Genomic DNA, 13,890 nt, shown 5'->3' with positions numbered 1-13,890 from the left:
AGTCTGCGTCTCCCTCTCTTCTTCACTCATGCTCTCTTTTGCTCTTTCTTTCTTGCTCAAATAAATAAAATCTTTAAAAATAAATAAATGAATAAAAAGAAGAGCTTTTATTTAAACTCCAGTTAGTTAACATACAATGTACTATTAGTTTCAGGTGTACAATATAGTGACTCGACACTTCCCTATAACACCTGTCACTCATCATGACAGTCCCCATCCCCTATTCCACCCATCCCCCATCCCCCTCCTCTCTGGTAACCACTAGTTTGTTCACTATAGTTAAAAGTCTGTTTTTTCATTCCCCTTTCTTTTTTTTTTTTCTTTCACTTTGCTCATTTGTTTTGTTTCTTAAATTCCACAAGAGTCTAATCATATGGTATTTGTCTTTCTCGGATAGATATTTTGATTAGCATAAAACACTCTAGCTCCATCCATGTCCTTACAAATGGCAAGAGCTCATTCTTTCTTACGGCTGAGTGAGATATATCCATATATCTTCTTTATCCACATATATATATCCACATATATCTTCTTTATCTTTTTCTTTATCAACTGTTGCACACTTGGACTGTTTCCATAGTGTGGCTATCGTAGACAATGCTGCTGTAAACATCAGTGTACATGTATTTCCATGAATTAGTATTTTTGTTTTAGCATTTACAAAGAATTTCGTATTCTTTGGGTAAATACCTAGTAGTACAATTTCTGGGTCATAGGGTAGCTCTATTTTTAACTTTTTGAGAAACCTCCACACTGTTTTCCAGAGCGGCTGCACCAGCCTGCATTCCCACCAATAGTGCAAGAGGGTTCCCCTTTCTCCACATCCACGCCCACACCTGTTGTTCCTTGTGTCGTTGATTTGAGCCATCCTGACAGGTGTGAGGTGACATCTCGTGGTAGCTTTGATTTGCATTTCCTCAATGATGCGTCATATTGAGCATCTTACTATGTGTTTGTTGTCCATGAGTATGTCTCCTTTGGAAAAATGTCTGTTCATGTCTTCTGCCCTTTTTTCAGTTGGGTTATTCTGTTTTGGGGTGTTGAGCTTAATAAGTTCTTTGTATATCTTGAATACTTACCCTTTATCAGATAGGTCATTTGCAAATATCTTCTCCCATTCCATAAGTTGCCTTTTAGTTTTGGTGTTTCTTTTTGCTGTGCGGGAGCTTTGTATTTTGATGTAGCCCTGACAGTTTATTGTTGCTTTTGTTTCCCTTGCCACAGGAGACGTATCTAGAAAGAAATTGCTATGGGTGATGTCAACAAGTTACTGCCGGTGTTCTCTTCTAGGATTTTTTATGGTTTCAGGTCTCACATTTGGGTCTTTAATCTGTTTCGAGTCTGTTTTTGCTTATGATGCAAGAAAGTGGTCCAGTTTCCCCAACACCACTTGTGGAAAAGACTTCTTTTCCCCATTGGATATTTTTTCCTGCTTTGTTGAAGATTAATTGAACATGTAATTGCACGTTCGTTTCTGGGTTTTCTATCCTGTTCCATTGGTCTATGTGTCTGTCTTTGTGCCAGGACCATGCCGTTTTCATCACTACAGTTTTGTGACGTAACTTGAAGTCCAGAATTGTGATGCCTCCAGCTTTGTTTTTTTCAAGGTTGCTTTGGCTATTTGGGGTCTTTTGTGGTTCCATACAAATTTTAGAATTGTTGGTGGCATTTTGATAGGGATTGCATTAACTGCGTAGGTTGCTTTGGGTAACAGAGACACTTTAACGATATTTGTTCTTCCAATCCTGGAGCATGGAATGTCTTTCCCTTTCTTTGTGTCATTTTCAATTTCTTTCATCGGTGTTTGATAGTTCTGAGTATGGTCTTTCACCTCTGTGGTTAGGTTTATTCCTTGGATCTTATTATTTTCGATGCAATCGTAAATGGGATTGATTCCTTCATTTCTCTTTCTGCTGCTTCATTATTAGTGTATAGAAATGCAATAGATTTTTGTACATTGATCTTGTATGCTGCAATTTCACTGAATTCATTTATTCGTTCTAGTAGTTTTTTGGCAGAGTCTTTCGGGTTTTCTATATACGGTATCATTTCTTCTGCAAATGGGGAAAGTCTGACTTCCTCCTTGTTGATTTGGATGCCATTTATCTGTTGTCTGATCGCTGAGGCTGGGACTTCCAGTACTGTGTTGAATAAAAGCAGTGAGAGTGGATAGCCCCTGTCTTGTTACTGACTGTAGAGGAAAAGCTCTCAGATTTTCCCCACTGAGGAGGATATTAGCTGTCAGTTTTTCATAAAAGGCCTTCATGATGTTGAGGTGTGTTCCTCACCTGTGTTCCTAAACCTACCTTGTCGAGGGTTTTTATCAGGAATGGTTGTTGTACTTTATCAAATGCTTTTCCTGCACCTGTTGAGAAGATCCCTATGGTTCTCAACCTTTGATGAATGTGATGTATCACGTTGATTGGTCGATCTTTTTTTCTTAATCACCTTTCCGGTTTGTGCAGTCGGAAGGTCTGGGGTCAGGAGAGCCAGGATCTGACCTGACAGGTCTCTGTCCACTGTCATCGATCTCACCACTGTGCCTCTCCAGGCCTATTTCCCCACCTACACAGCAGGGCATCCGGCTCCATCTGGAGTCCTTCACTGTGACGACGGCTCTGGGCTGTGACCCCAGAGGCTGTCCTAGGATCACCCACACAGGTTTTGGGCTGGTGCAGGCAGGATGCCTGGGGCCCAGTGGGAACGCGGACAGTTGCGGAGAAGGACAGGCTGGGATGCTGCCCGCTGCCCCGTACTGGGTGAGGGAGAGTGAGCTCTGACGCTCGCTCCTCTCCTGTAGCTGGCGGAGGGCCGCTGGGCTGGCTGCTTTCTCTCAGAGGACACCGTGGGCATCTATAGCCTCTTCCTCCTCCCCGGAGCTGACCTGTGTATCACCCAAGTAAGAAGAGAAAGTACTCTCCTCGTAAACAACTCCAGCGATGCAGAAGATTTCAGCTTCTGGGGTCAGAGAGACGGGAGTCACCCTCCCGGTTTAAACAACCAAATTAACGGACAAAATATGTGACACAACGGTGTCCAGCTGTTGGACAGAACAGGGAATCCTGAGAAAAGGGAAAAACAAGCAAATGGGGTGAGGCCTGTGCTTGCGGAGCGTGCTGCCTGGACGGTCTCGGGTCGCCCAGCCGGGCGGGGGAAGCCACACAGCCCAGCCAGCTCCCTTACTTGAGGAACTCGGGCGGCAGAGGCTACGTAGAGTTTTCGGAGCAGAACACTGGAAAGAAGGGCGTCTGGGTGGCTCAGTGGGTTAAGCCTCTGCCTTCGGCTCAGCTCATGATCTCAGGGCCCTGGGATCAAGTCCTACATTGGGCTCTCTGCTCAGCAGGGAGCCTGCTTCTCCCCCCACACCCCACCTCTCTGCCTGCTGCTCTGCCTGCTTGTGCGCTCTCTCTGTCAAATAAATAAATAAAATCTTAAAAAAAAAACACTGGAAAGAAGACAGCTGCACTGAGAATGGAAAGTGACATGGAGAGGAGGAAGATCCCGCAGAGAGGTCTCCAGACCCGTGCAGAGGGCCCCCCCTCACCCAGTTAGCTGAGAATAGATCAGTGCATAAGTGTGAGGAGATGACCCAAAGCTGACCACAGGACCTCTCCCCAGCCCAGAAGGAACAGGTAAAACCAAATCCCCAAATCTCACATGGGGACAGAAATGGTTGGAGTCCTCACCAGCCAGATCGGGAAACCTCATAATAAACAGGGCAGACCACTGAGAACCACATGACCTCAGAAGGGGGACTAAATTAGTCCTTCCCTAAAGGGTGAGATCTCTTCAACAAAGCTCAAAACCAAGTCTCAAAGAAATAAAATGGCCTCCAAGTAACTTACTTGCATTCCGCAACAAAACTTAAGAATGTTTACAGGAACACAACGATATCCAGAACATTTTAATGAGGTAAAATGTCTGGCATCCATTAAAAGTTAGGCATATAAGAAGTAGAAATAAGTAAAAACAGACAGAAATCATACAGATAATGGATGAGTAGACATGAAAGCAGTTGTAACTGGATTCTGTATTTTCAAGAAGGTAGAGGAAAGTATAGACATGTTAAAAAGAAACATGGAAACAATATTTTTAAATACCTCAAACTTTTAGTGATGAAACTTTTTTCTCTGATACAAAAAATACACTGGAAATTAACAGCAAATAAAAAGAAGAAAGGATTAGTAAAACCTGTACGTCCTCTGCGTTAGGCCCACCTGTCTGCTTAACCTAGCCTTAGACGGAGCATTTGTTTAAGAATAAAACTATGGCGGTCGTCTGGAAAAGAAAGAAAGAAAGGGAGGGAGAGAGGGGAGAAGAGAGGAAGGGAAGGAGGAATAAAGGAATGAAGGAAGGGAGAGAGAGAGAGAAAGCAAGAAAGAAAGAAAGAGAGAGAGAGAAAGGAAGGGAAAAAAAAAGAAAGGATTAGGGAACTTGATGACATAGTCATAGACAGTATCCAAAATGAAATGCACCAATATAAAAAGATGGGGGAAAAAAAGAACAGGGCATCAATGAGATGTGGGCAACTCCTGTTGTTCAAATTAGGAATCCCCAAAGGAGAGGAAGAACAGAACGAGATATGAAGAAATAATTAACTAAAAATTGTCAAAATTTGTGCAATCTATAAATCAAAGGAGGACAATAAACCCAAGAAATATATAAAGAAAACCATATATTGCACCATTATCCAACTGCTTAAAATCAGGTAGAAAATCGTAAAAGAAGATAGAAGGAAATGGGTACATTACATACAGAAGAACAAAGATTAAAATTGTACCATGCTTCTCATAAGGGGGAAAAAAACATCTAAGCCAGAAGATAGGGAAGCAGCATCTTTAAATTACTTAGAGGAGAAACTGTCAACCTAGAATTTTAACTCAGCAAAAATATCTCTGCAAATCCCAAATCTGATAAAGGATTTGTGTCTAGAATATATAAAGAGCTCTTACAACTCAACAATATAAAGACAAGTAACCCAATTTAAAAACAAAGGATCTGAGTAGACATTTCTTCAAAGAAGACATACAAATGGCCAGTAAACACATGAAAAGATGCTCAACATCATCAGTAAAATCAAAACTGAAATGAGATAATACTTTACACCAACTAGGATGGCGAGAATTGAAAAGATAGATAATCAGAAGTGTGGTGAGGCTGTAGAGAAACTGAAACTCTCATACACAACTGGTGAAAATGTAAAATTCTGTTGCCACTTTGAAAAACAGTTTGGCAGTTCCTCAAAACAGTAAACAGATAATTACTATATGATCCAGTGATTCTTACACTCTATGTAAAGCAGTACAATATATTTGCAGGTAATCTGTGGTAAGTTAAACTATATATTGTAGCCCTAGAGAAACCACTAAAAATATAAAATGAAGAATTAAGTCTAATAAGTCAATAATAATGGGATCATCTGAGAGAAGAAAAGCTCAATCCAAAAAAAAAAAAAAAAAAAGAAAAAGAAAAAAAAAGAAGGGAACAAAAAGCAGATGGGACAAAGAGAAAATAAATAGCATGATGGTCAGCTTAAATCTAATGATGTTGATAATTACATTCAATATAAATGGTTTAAACATTTAGTTGAGTGGCAGAGATTTTCAGACTGGATAAGAAAGCAAATCTCAATGCAACACATGTGATCGTTTTCTCTTAGCTCTAAATTCTCCCTTGCCCTGTTTGTGATACTCAAAGAGCTTTCCTTTGCCATCTGGAATTATATTAAACTTTATCAATAGAGGGCACTGGAGAGACATTTTATTCTTTAGAGTTCTCTTTCCCCTTAGTAGATAAACCCATGTTATGGTTAATTTTTTTTTTTTTTTTTACTCAGTTATAGTTAACATAGCGTGTTATATCAGTTGCAGGTATACAATATAGTGATTCAACAGTTCTATACATTTCTCAGTGCTCACCACGATAGGTGTACCCTTAATACCCTTGATCACCCATCCCCTGCCCACCTCCCCTCTGGCAACCATGTTTGTTCTCTGTATTTAAGAGTCTGGTTTTTTGTTTGTTTCTTAAATTCTACATACGAGCAAAAACTTATGGTATTTGTCTTTCTTTGACGGACTCATTTCACTTAGCATTTATACCTTCTATGTCCATCCAAGTTGTTACAAGTGGCAAAATTTTATTCTTTTTTATGACTGAGTAGTATTCCACAGTGTATATATACCACATCTTCTTTATCCATTCAACTAGCAATGGATAATTGCTATTGTAAATAATGCTGCAATAAACATAGGGGTGCATATATTTTTTCAAAGTAGTGTTTTCGTTTTCTTTGGATAAATACCCAGTAGTAGAATTACTGGATCCTATGTTAATTCTATTTTTAATTTTTTTTTTGGAACCTCCATACTGCCTTCCACAGTGGCTGCACCAGTGTGCATTCCCACCAACAGTGCAAGAAGGTTCCCATTTCTCGACATCCTAACACTTATTGTTTCTGATGTTTTTTGATTTTGGCCATTCTGACAGGTGTGAGGTGATATCTCATTGTGTTTTTCATTTGCATTTCCCTGATGATTAGCGATATTGAGTGTCTTCTCATGTGTCTGTTGGCCATCTGTATGCCTTCTTTGAAAATGTGTCTATTTAGATCCCCTGCCCATTTTTAAATTGGATTATAGATTTTTGGTGTTGCGTTGTAGAAGTTCTTTATATATTTTGGATACTAACCCCTTATTGGATACAACATTTGCAAATATCTTCTCCTATTCAGTAGGCTGCCTTTTGTTTTGTTGATAGTTTCCTTTGCTGTGCAGAAGTGTTTTATTTTGGTGTAGTCCCAATAGTTTAATTTTGCTTTTGTTTCCCTTGCCTCAAGAGGAATATCTAGAAAAATGTTTCTACAGCTGTTGTCAAATTACCACCTATGTATTCTTCTACGAATTGTATGGTTTCAGGTCTCACATTTAGGTCTTTAAACCATTTTGAGTTTATTTTTGTGTATGGTGTAAGAAACTGGCCTGCTTTCATTCTTTGGCATTCTGTAGCTGTCCTTATTTTCCCAACACAGTTTATTAAAGAGACTGTCTTTTCCCTATTGTATATTCTTGCCTTCTTTGCCATAAATTAATTGATCATAAGAGCATGAGTGTATTTCTGGACTCTCTATTCTGTTTCATTAATCTATGTGTCTATTCTTGTGCCAGTATATAAATTTTATATTCAACCTTTCCCCTTAGAATTATTGGGTTGTTTCTCTATCCAGTTTGGACCCTGACCAACATAGAACTAACACTGGCCAGTGGTCATAGGAGATAACCCCACAAAGATGGGATTTAGAGATTTGTTTGGCTGTGTCTTTGGGCTTGAAGGCAGCTCTGAACTACCTGCCAGTGGGAAATGGAATGCTAGCAACGCATGCCATGCTGTGACATCACAATGAATCACGTTATCTCTTGTGATTATGTGACGAGAGAAGCATGTGCCTTGGGAGGCCAGGTGGCTGCCCCACTTGACTATTATGGCAGCAATGATGACATAAGGACTGTGATGTGGGATGAATTATTCTGAGCGTACTTGACAGTTCACCAAAAGAAAATGACAAATTCGCAGCTTAGGTTCTGGTCAAGAACCACAAAGCTTTAACAGCTCTAAAAAGATTCATTTCTTACAGACACTAGGCTGATATCCCTGAAAATCAAACAAATATTTAATGGTGTAGGTTGCTGAATTAAATTTCAATTCATATTTTAAATTAATATAAACTCATAGTCTCCTTAAGTTTTTCATGTGAAAGGGCAAGAATGGGATCCTGAAATTTGTAACAGGGACATCTGATTGCATCGAAATAAAACTAACTTGACCCCTCACATCATTCCACCCCTCCCTGAGCCGTGGAAGTAGCTTCCCTTCTGTGTCAGAGAGGAACAGGCTTCCTTGCTTACAAACACTGTGAGCACTTCCTCCGGGGCAGGTGCTTGGAAATGCAATGCCCAAGACCCACCACCACCAGTCCCATAACTAGTTCATTCCTCAGCACTTTCCAGAGGAACAGGAGGACCCAGAGAGAACAGGTCATACACCCAAAGAATTGTGAGACTTCACGAATATATATATATATATATATACACACACACACACACACACACATATATAGATACATATATATATATATATATTTAAAGATTTTATTTATTTATTTATTTGACAGAGAGAGAGAGAGAGATCACAAGTAGACAGAGAGGCAGGCAGAGGCAGGGAGAAGCAGGCTCCCCACCGAGCAGAGAGCTGGATGTGGGGCTTGATCCCAGGACCTGAGACCATGACCTGAGCTGAAGGCAGAATAACCCACGGAGCCACCTTGGCACCAGCTAACATATTTTTAAGCGTATATGTTGAGCTATGGTTCACGTGTCATACAATTCATCCATTTAAAGTGCACGATTCGATGGTTTTTAGTCTTGACACAGAGACAGGCAACCACCAGAAGAGCCCATTTTAGGAGATTTCCATTATTGCATTAAGAAACCTCATACACCTTACCTATCACCCACTTATTCCCCCATCGATACCAACTTCTTCAGCTTAGGTAACCACTAATCCACTTCCTGCCTTGATAGATTTTTCCTGTCTTGAACATTTCATATGAATGAAATTATATACAAAAACTAATCATATGCTTTATGGTGACTAACATAACAGAATCAAATAAATAAATAAACTTTAAAAATTAAAAAAAAATTTTAAAAAAGAAATCATATAGTTTGTGGTCTGGGACTGGCTTTTTTCACTCAGTATAATGTTTTCAAGCTTTTCCCAGGTGTTAGCATGGATCAGCACCTCATTCCTTCTTATAGCCAAATAACATTGCACTGTGCGTGGGGCACCTGGGTGGTTCCATCGGTTAAAGCTTCTGCCTTCGGTTCAGGTCATGATCCCAAGGTCCTGGGATCGAGCCCCGCAGAGGGCTCTCTGCTCAGCAGGGAGCCTGCTTCCCCCTGTCTCTCTGCCTGCCTCTGCCTACTTGTGATCTCTCTCTCTCTGCCAAATAAATAAATAAAATCTTTAAAAACAACAACACAACATTGCACCATGCAGACATACCAGTTTTGATCCATTTGCTTATTTGTGGAACACTTGGGTTGTTTCCACTTCTGACTGTTATCAATAATGCTCCTGCAAGCGTTAGCATAAAAGTCACTGTGTAGACGTTCATTTCTCCCCACTGTACACCTCGGAGTGGACTTGGTGACTCTGCGCAGTCATCTCAGGAAATGCCGGACTGTTTTCCAAAGCAGGTGGACTATGTTACATCCTAGCATCAGTCATCGGTTTCTCCCATTGCGTGGCTTTTCACGCTCTGGATGGTGTCCTCTGCGGCACAAACATTTTTAATTTTAATTAAAATGAGGCCCAATTTATCTGTTTGTTTGTGTTTTTCTTTTGTTGATGATACGTTGGTGTCGTATCCATAATCCTTGGCAAATCAGATACATTCCTCAGCAGCGCTGTCTTTACTCTTGAGCTCATCTGCAGATGTCTCCATTTCTGGGATCGTTTTTGGTATATATACATATCTTTTTTTTTTTTCCTTGTAGCATCTCCACTAGACTCTTTCTTATAATTTCTGCTAAAATTACTCCCCATCTGTTTGTGCATGTTGTCCATCTTTCTCCTACTAGGTACTTCCACATATTAATCCCAGTTATTTTAATGTCCCCCTCTGGGAGGGTTGTAGTTGAGTCCAATTCTGTTGATGGCTTTAGTGACCAACAGTGTTTCTTCCTTGAATGCTGAACGTTACTTGAACAATAGAAGAGACAGCAGTGTGGTGTACACTCTGGCCAATGGGCGTGCTGCTCTGTGTTTTGAGTCTATTGTGGGAAATTAGTCGATGGAGGCAGAAGTTGAGCTGGGTTTGGGTTGTGTCATCACCGTCCTTCCTTTTGGAGCCCCATGGACGCAGACTCCTACAGCAGCGGCCAACGGTCCTTGGGGAGAAGTCGGGGTGTGGAAGGCTTTGTCTCAGTGTTTGTACCCCACTTTCAGCTCAGTGTGGCATAGAAGGTATCCGTCTCTATGCCTCTCCTTCCCCGCAGGCTGGGGAGGTGGGGGGAGGGGGGCACGTGGTCCTGGTCTGGCTTCAGTCTTAGGCATGTCTTGGGTGCGTGTCTCCAGGGGTAGCTGATTTCCGGTTGGTACCTGATTGGGCTCTCAGACCCTGGTTGGCTTCTTGTCCTTCCCAGGGGGTTGGAGGATGTTCTCTTCTACCTTTCCCCCACTCAGCATGAACTTTTACCTCTTCCTGGGAATAAAGGGAATGCTGCCCTTTCCCTAGCGGATTAAGAATTTTGCTTCATAGGAGAACATCTGAGGAAGTGAGCAAGGCCTCATGCCGGGAGCTGTGGACTGTCAGCAGCGAGGCAGGTCTCGGGCCTTTCTCCTGAGCATCCGGCGGAGGCCTTGCTGGGGGAGACACCCTGCGAGACAATGTGAACTTGCTCTGTGCACAGGGGTTCCAGCCATTCCAGACAAATCGGTCTCTCCTTTGCCCTTACAATTCAATAAAATTTTACTGGATTTCATCTTCCTCACTTGTCCTGTGGTGGGGTCTTTCTGCAGTGCTCTGCCACAGGCAAGACGGTTTGGCTGTCTTCTCTCCTCGGAACTCGGATGACCTGGCTGCCTTTCTGATGGACTCAAGAGAAGTCACGGCTTCGTAGCTTACCCACCCTTCTATTGTTGTTGGGGCAGGAATGTTTCTTGCGGCTTCTCTATGCTAAGCTAATGCGAAACCCATACCGATTATTAATATAATAGGGTTATGGGTAATTTAGATTCTCTACATTTTGTATTTATGGAACTTTTGAATTTTTACAAGTGTATTTGGTTTTACAAGCAGAAAAGAAAAATGAGCCGGGATTCTTCAGAGAAACCGAACCAATAGTGTGTGTGTCTGTGTGTGTCTATGTCTCTGTGTGTGTGTGTGTATAAAACCGGATTTATTATAAGGAATTGGCTCACACCATTATGGGGGCTGAGGAGTTCCAAGATCTGCAGTTGGCAAGCTGGGAACCCCGAAGAGCCATTAGTGTAACTCCAGTCCAAGTCTGAAGGCCTGGAAACCGGGAACACCAATGTGTGGAAGCTCCACTCCAACAGCCAGCCGACTGGAGCCCCAAGAAGAGCAGATGTTTCGGTTGGGGGGCAGAAGGCGGATGTTCCAGCGCAATTAGGTAGGAGTTCTTCTTACTCAGCCTTTGGTTCTATTCTGGTCTTTAACCAACTGGATGAGCCCCACCCACCAACTGGAAAGTTAATCCCCTTCAGAAACACCCTCACAGACACATCCAGAATAATGCTTGACCCAATGTCTGGGCCCCCCATGGCTCATTTGAATTGACACATAAAATTAACCATCATAATGTTATAATAATAATAATAGTACCATCATAATTCTGGACAGCCTCATAAGGCTGAGACTGATCTGGGAGGCTCAGTGGTGCCAAGACTTCCTCTATCCACCCTGTTCCAGTGGCCTGGACACCCAGCTGACTTCTGGCTTCCAGAAGCCACTCACTGAGAAATGTTGTCCAGTCTGAACGCACATAAACCGGACCCTCCTCCTGATGACAAAGGAAGAGCTGAGGCCACCACACAGAGGTCCGCCCCTCAAAGGCACCTCACTTCCCTGAGGCCTTAGGAAGCCATGTTTGCTAGCCCTAGGAAGAGCAGCAGCCCACAAAGCTTGGGATGGACAGGTGCCCGGCCTCACCATCCCAGAGTCATGAGGCCCTTTCTGAAAGTGGAGGGCTTGCTGCGGATTCCCAGAGCTTCCAGCAAAAAGTGTTTCCAGTAGCAACCAACGATGCTAGTGGTCTAGTGGTTTCCTTTTGAATCTCGCCCACCCTGGCCTGTGCTCAAATTCTCACACCTTCGAACTATTTTTTTAAAAATTCAGATTCCTAGATCCTACCCACAGAGATCTGTATTCAACAGGTCTCAGGTGTGGCCCATGTCTCTTCATGCGTTACCACCCCCCAGGACTCCTGGGAGACATTCACAGACATTCCTTTTCAAGCAACATGCTAGAGTCCAGAACAGTGTTAAATTCCCCATATTCTCACACGTGCTCCACGAAGGGAGTCAGGTGCAGAAAGCAAATCTTGCATGACTCCATATATACCAAGTCCCAGAATAGGCAAGAGGCGCATACAGTGACAGGACTCAGTGGCTGCCCGGGAAGGCGCATAGGGACGACGCTGGAGAGATGATAATGTTCTAGAACTTCATCTGGTGTGTGAATTTGTCAAAAGGGATGGAGCTGTACACTTCGAATACGTGAGTTCTGTTCTATGCAAACCATACCTCAGCGAAGTCATTTTGAAAAGCTTGTCAGATGTTATCTCAGAAAAAGGATATTTCAGATGTTTACACACCAGGCTCCCATGACGTCACAGAATCACATCCAAGAGCATGTGTGTGACTCACTGCTTCTTTCATGTGTTAGGTGCTGCGTGCCGGTAAGTCATCCTCTTATCTGCGTATCAGGCTCCTGCTTGATCCAGTAAGACCAGCCCCAGGCCCCCGAGCAGGGCGCTTAGGAAAGAAACTGGCGAGGGGAATGAGGGGCCCCATCTTCAGGAAACTCCGAGTTTAGGCAATTCTTGCATTCCAGTCCCCTGTGCCATACCGCACTCCTCTGGATGGAGGGACACACACACACACACACACACACACACATACACACACTCTGTGCTCATGGAAAAGGAAAGGCTCTGTGGGGTCAACACAAGCCCCACGGGCTCTGTGACCAAAACGCCTCAGAAATCACCATGGGGCTGACTGGTCGCAACTTGAGGAGAGGCCCCTCATGCTTGCCACCAGCACCACTGTTTTCCTAGGGTCCCAGAGGTCAGGAGAAAACTCCACAGGGACAGAAGTTGTGGCTCTGACCTCAGAAATCACGAGCTCTGAATGTGGGGATCAGAGGGCCAAGGGGTATTGGGGGAGGCCCCCACAGGGAGCCCTCTGGATTGGCGCGTCCGAGGTTCTAAGCCCGTTCTGCCAACCAACTCGCAGGGTTGCCTGGGGCCGTGGTGACCCTGCTGGGGCCTCAGTTCCCCCATCTGTAAAATGTTAGACTGGATGATTAATTACCAATTATTATCACTATTATCATGATTACTGTTGGGTTCAAGATCCCACTCTTCAAATAAAACCCCTTGTAGAGCTCCAATAAGAAAAAAGAGGGTATCTGATTGAAAATGGGGTGTAAGGGCCCATGTCTCCCCCTTGTTCTGAGGACCCTACAGCTCTTGAGAATTGTTTAAAAAGTACTAGTCTAGCTGGGCTCCTAGTCCTTGCAACTGAGCTCTGGAAACTGCCTTCATGGAAACCCTCCAGGACTCCAAACGGCCCGACTCCAGCCACTGTGACCTCAGAATGACAGGAAGCACACATAATGAAGACTCTGGGAACCCCAGTGTGAAATAACTCTGTTCACACTGTGAATAGAATGCAACGATTCTACTATTCGGGCTGCCATCGCTGGCCTGCCCTCCCACTCCCCAGTCTGCCTTCCCTGTCACCTCAGAATCACCTAGAATTCCAAATGTAAGCAGCAAACCTAGGATAGTCAACTCCACACCTAACTTCTGATGATCACAGATCCTTCTCTAAGACTCTGACATGAGAAATGTCATCATCTCTGTCATTCCAGAGCACGCATTAAAATGATGGGCCAGGCCCTACGCTTCGTACTTTGCATGGATCACCTTGGCCTCTCCCCACCTTGTGAGCCAGGCATTACTGTTACCCCATTTTGCAGCTGAGGAAAACAGACTCGGGGTCACCAAGAGGTGGAGCTGGGATTCTGGCAGGTGGGGTGTCAGCCAGTGCTCACAGCCAGGCTATGGGTTCTAAGATATC

The sequence above is a fragment of the Neovison vison genome, chromosome 2, assembly GCF_020171115.1.
Source record: "Neovison vison isolate M4711 chromosome 2, ASM_NN_V1, whole genome shotgun sequence".
NCBI classification, from domain to species: Eukaryota; Metazoa; Chordata; class Mammalia; order Carnivora; family Mustelidae; genus Neogale; species Neogale vison.
Note: the sequence above shows the minus strand (reverse complement) of the source record.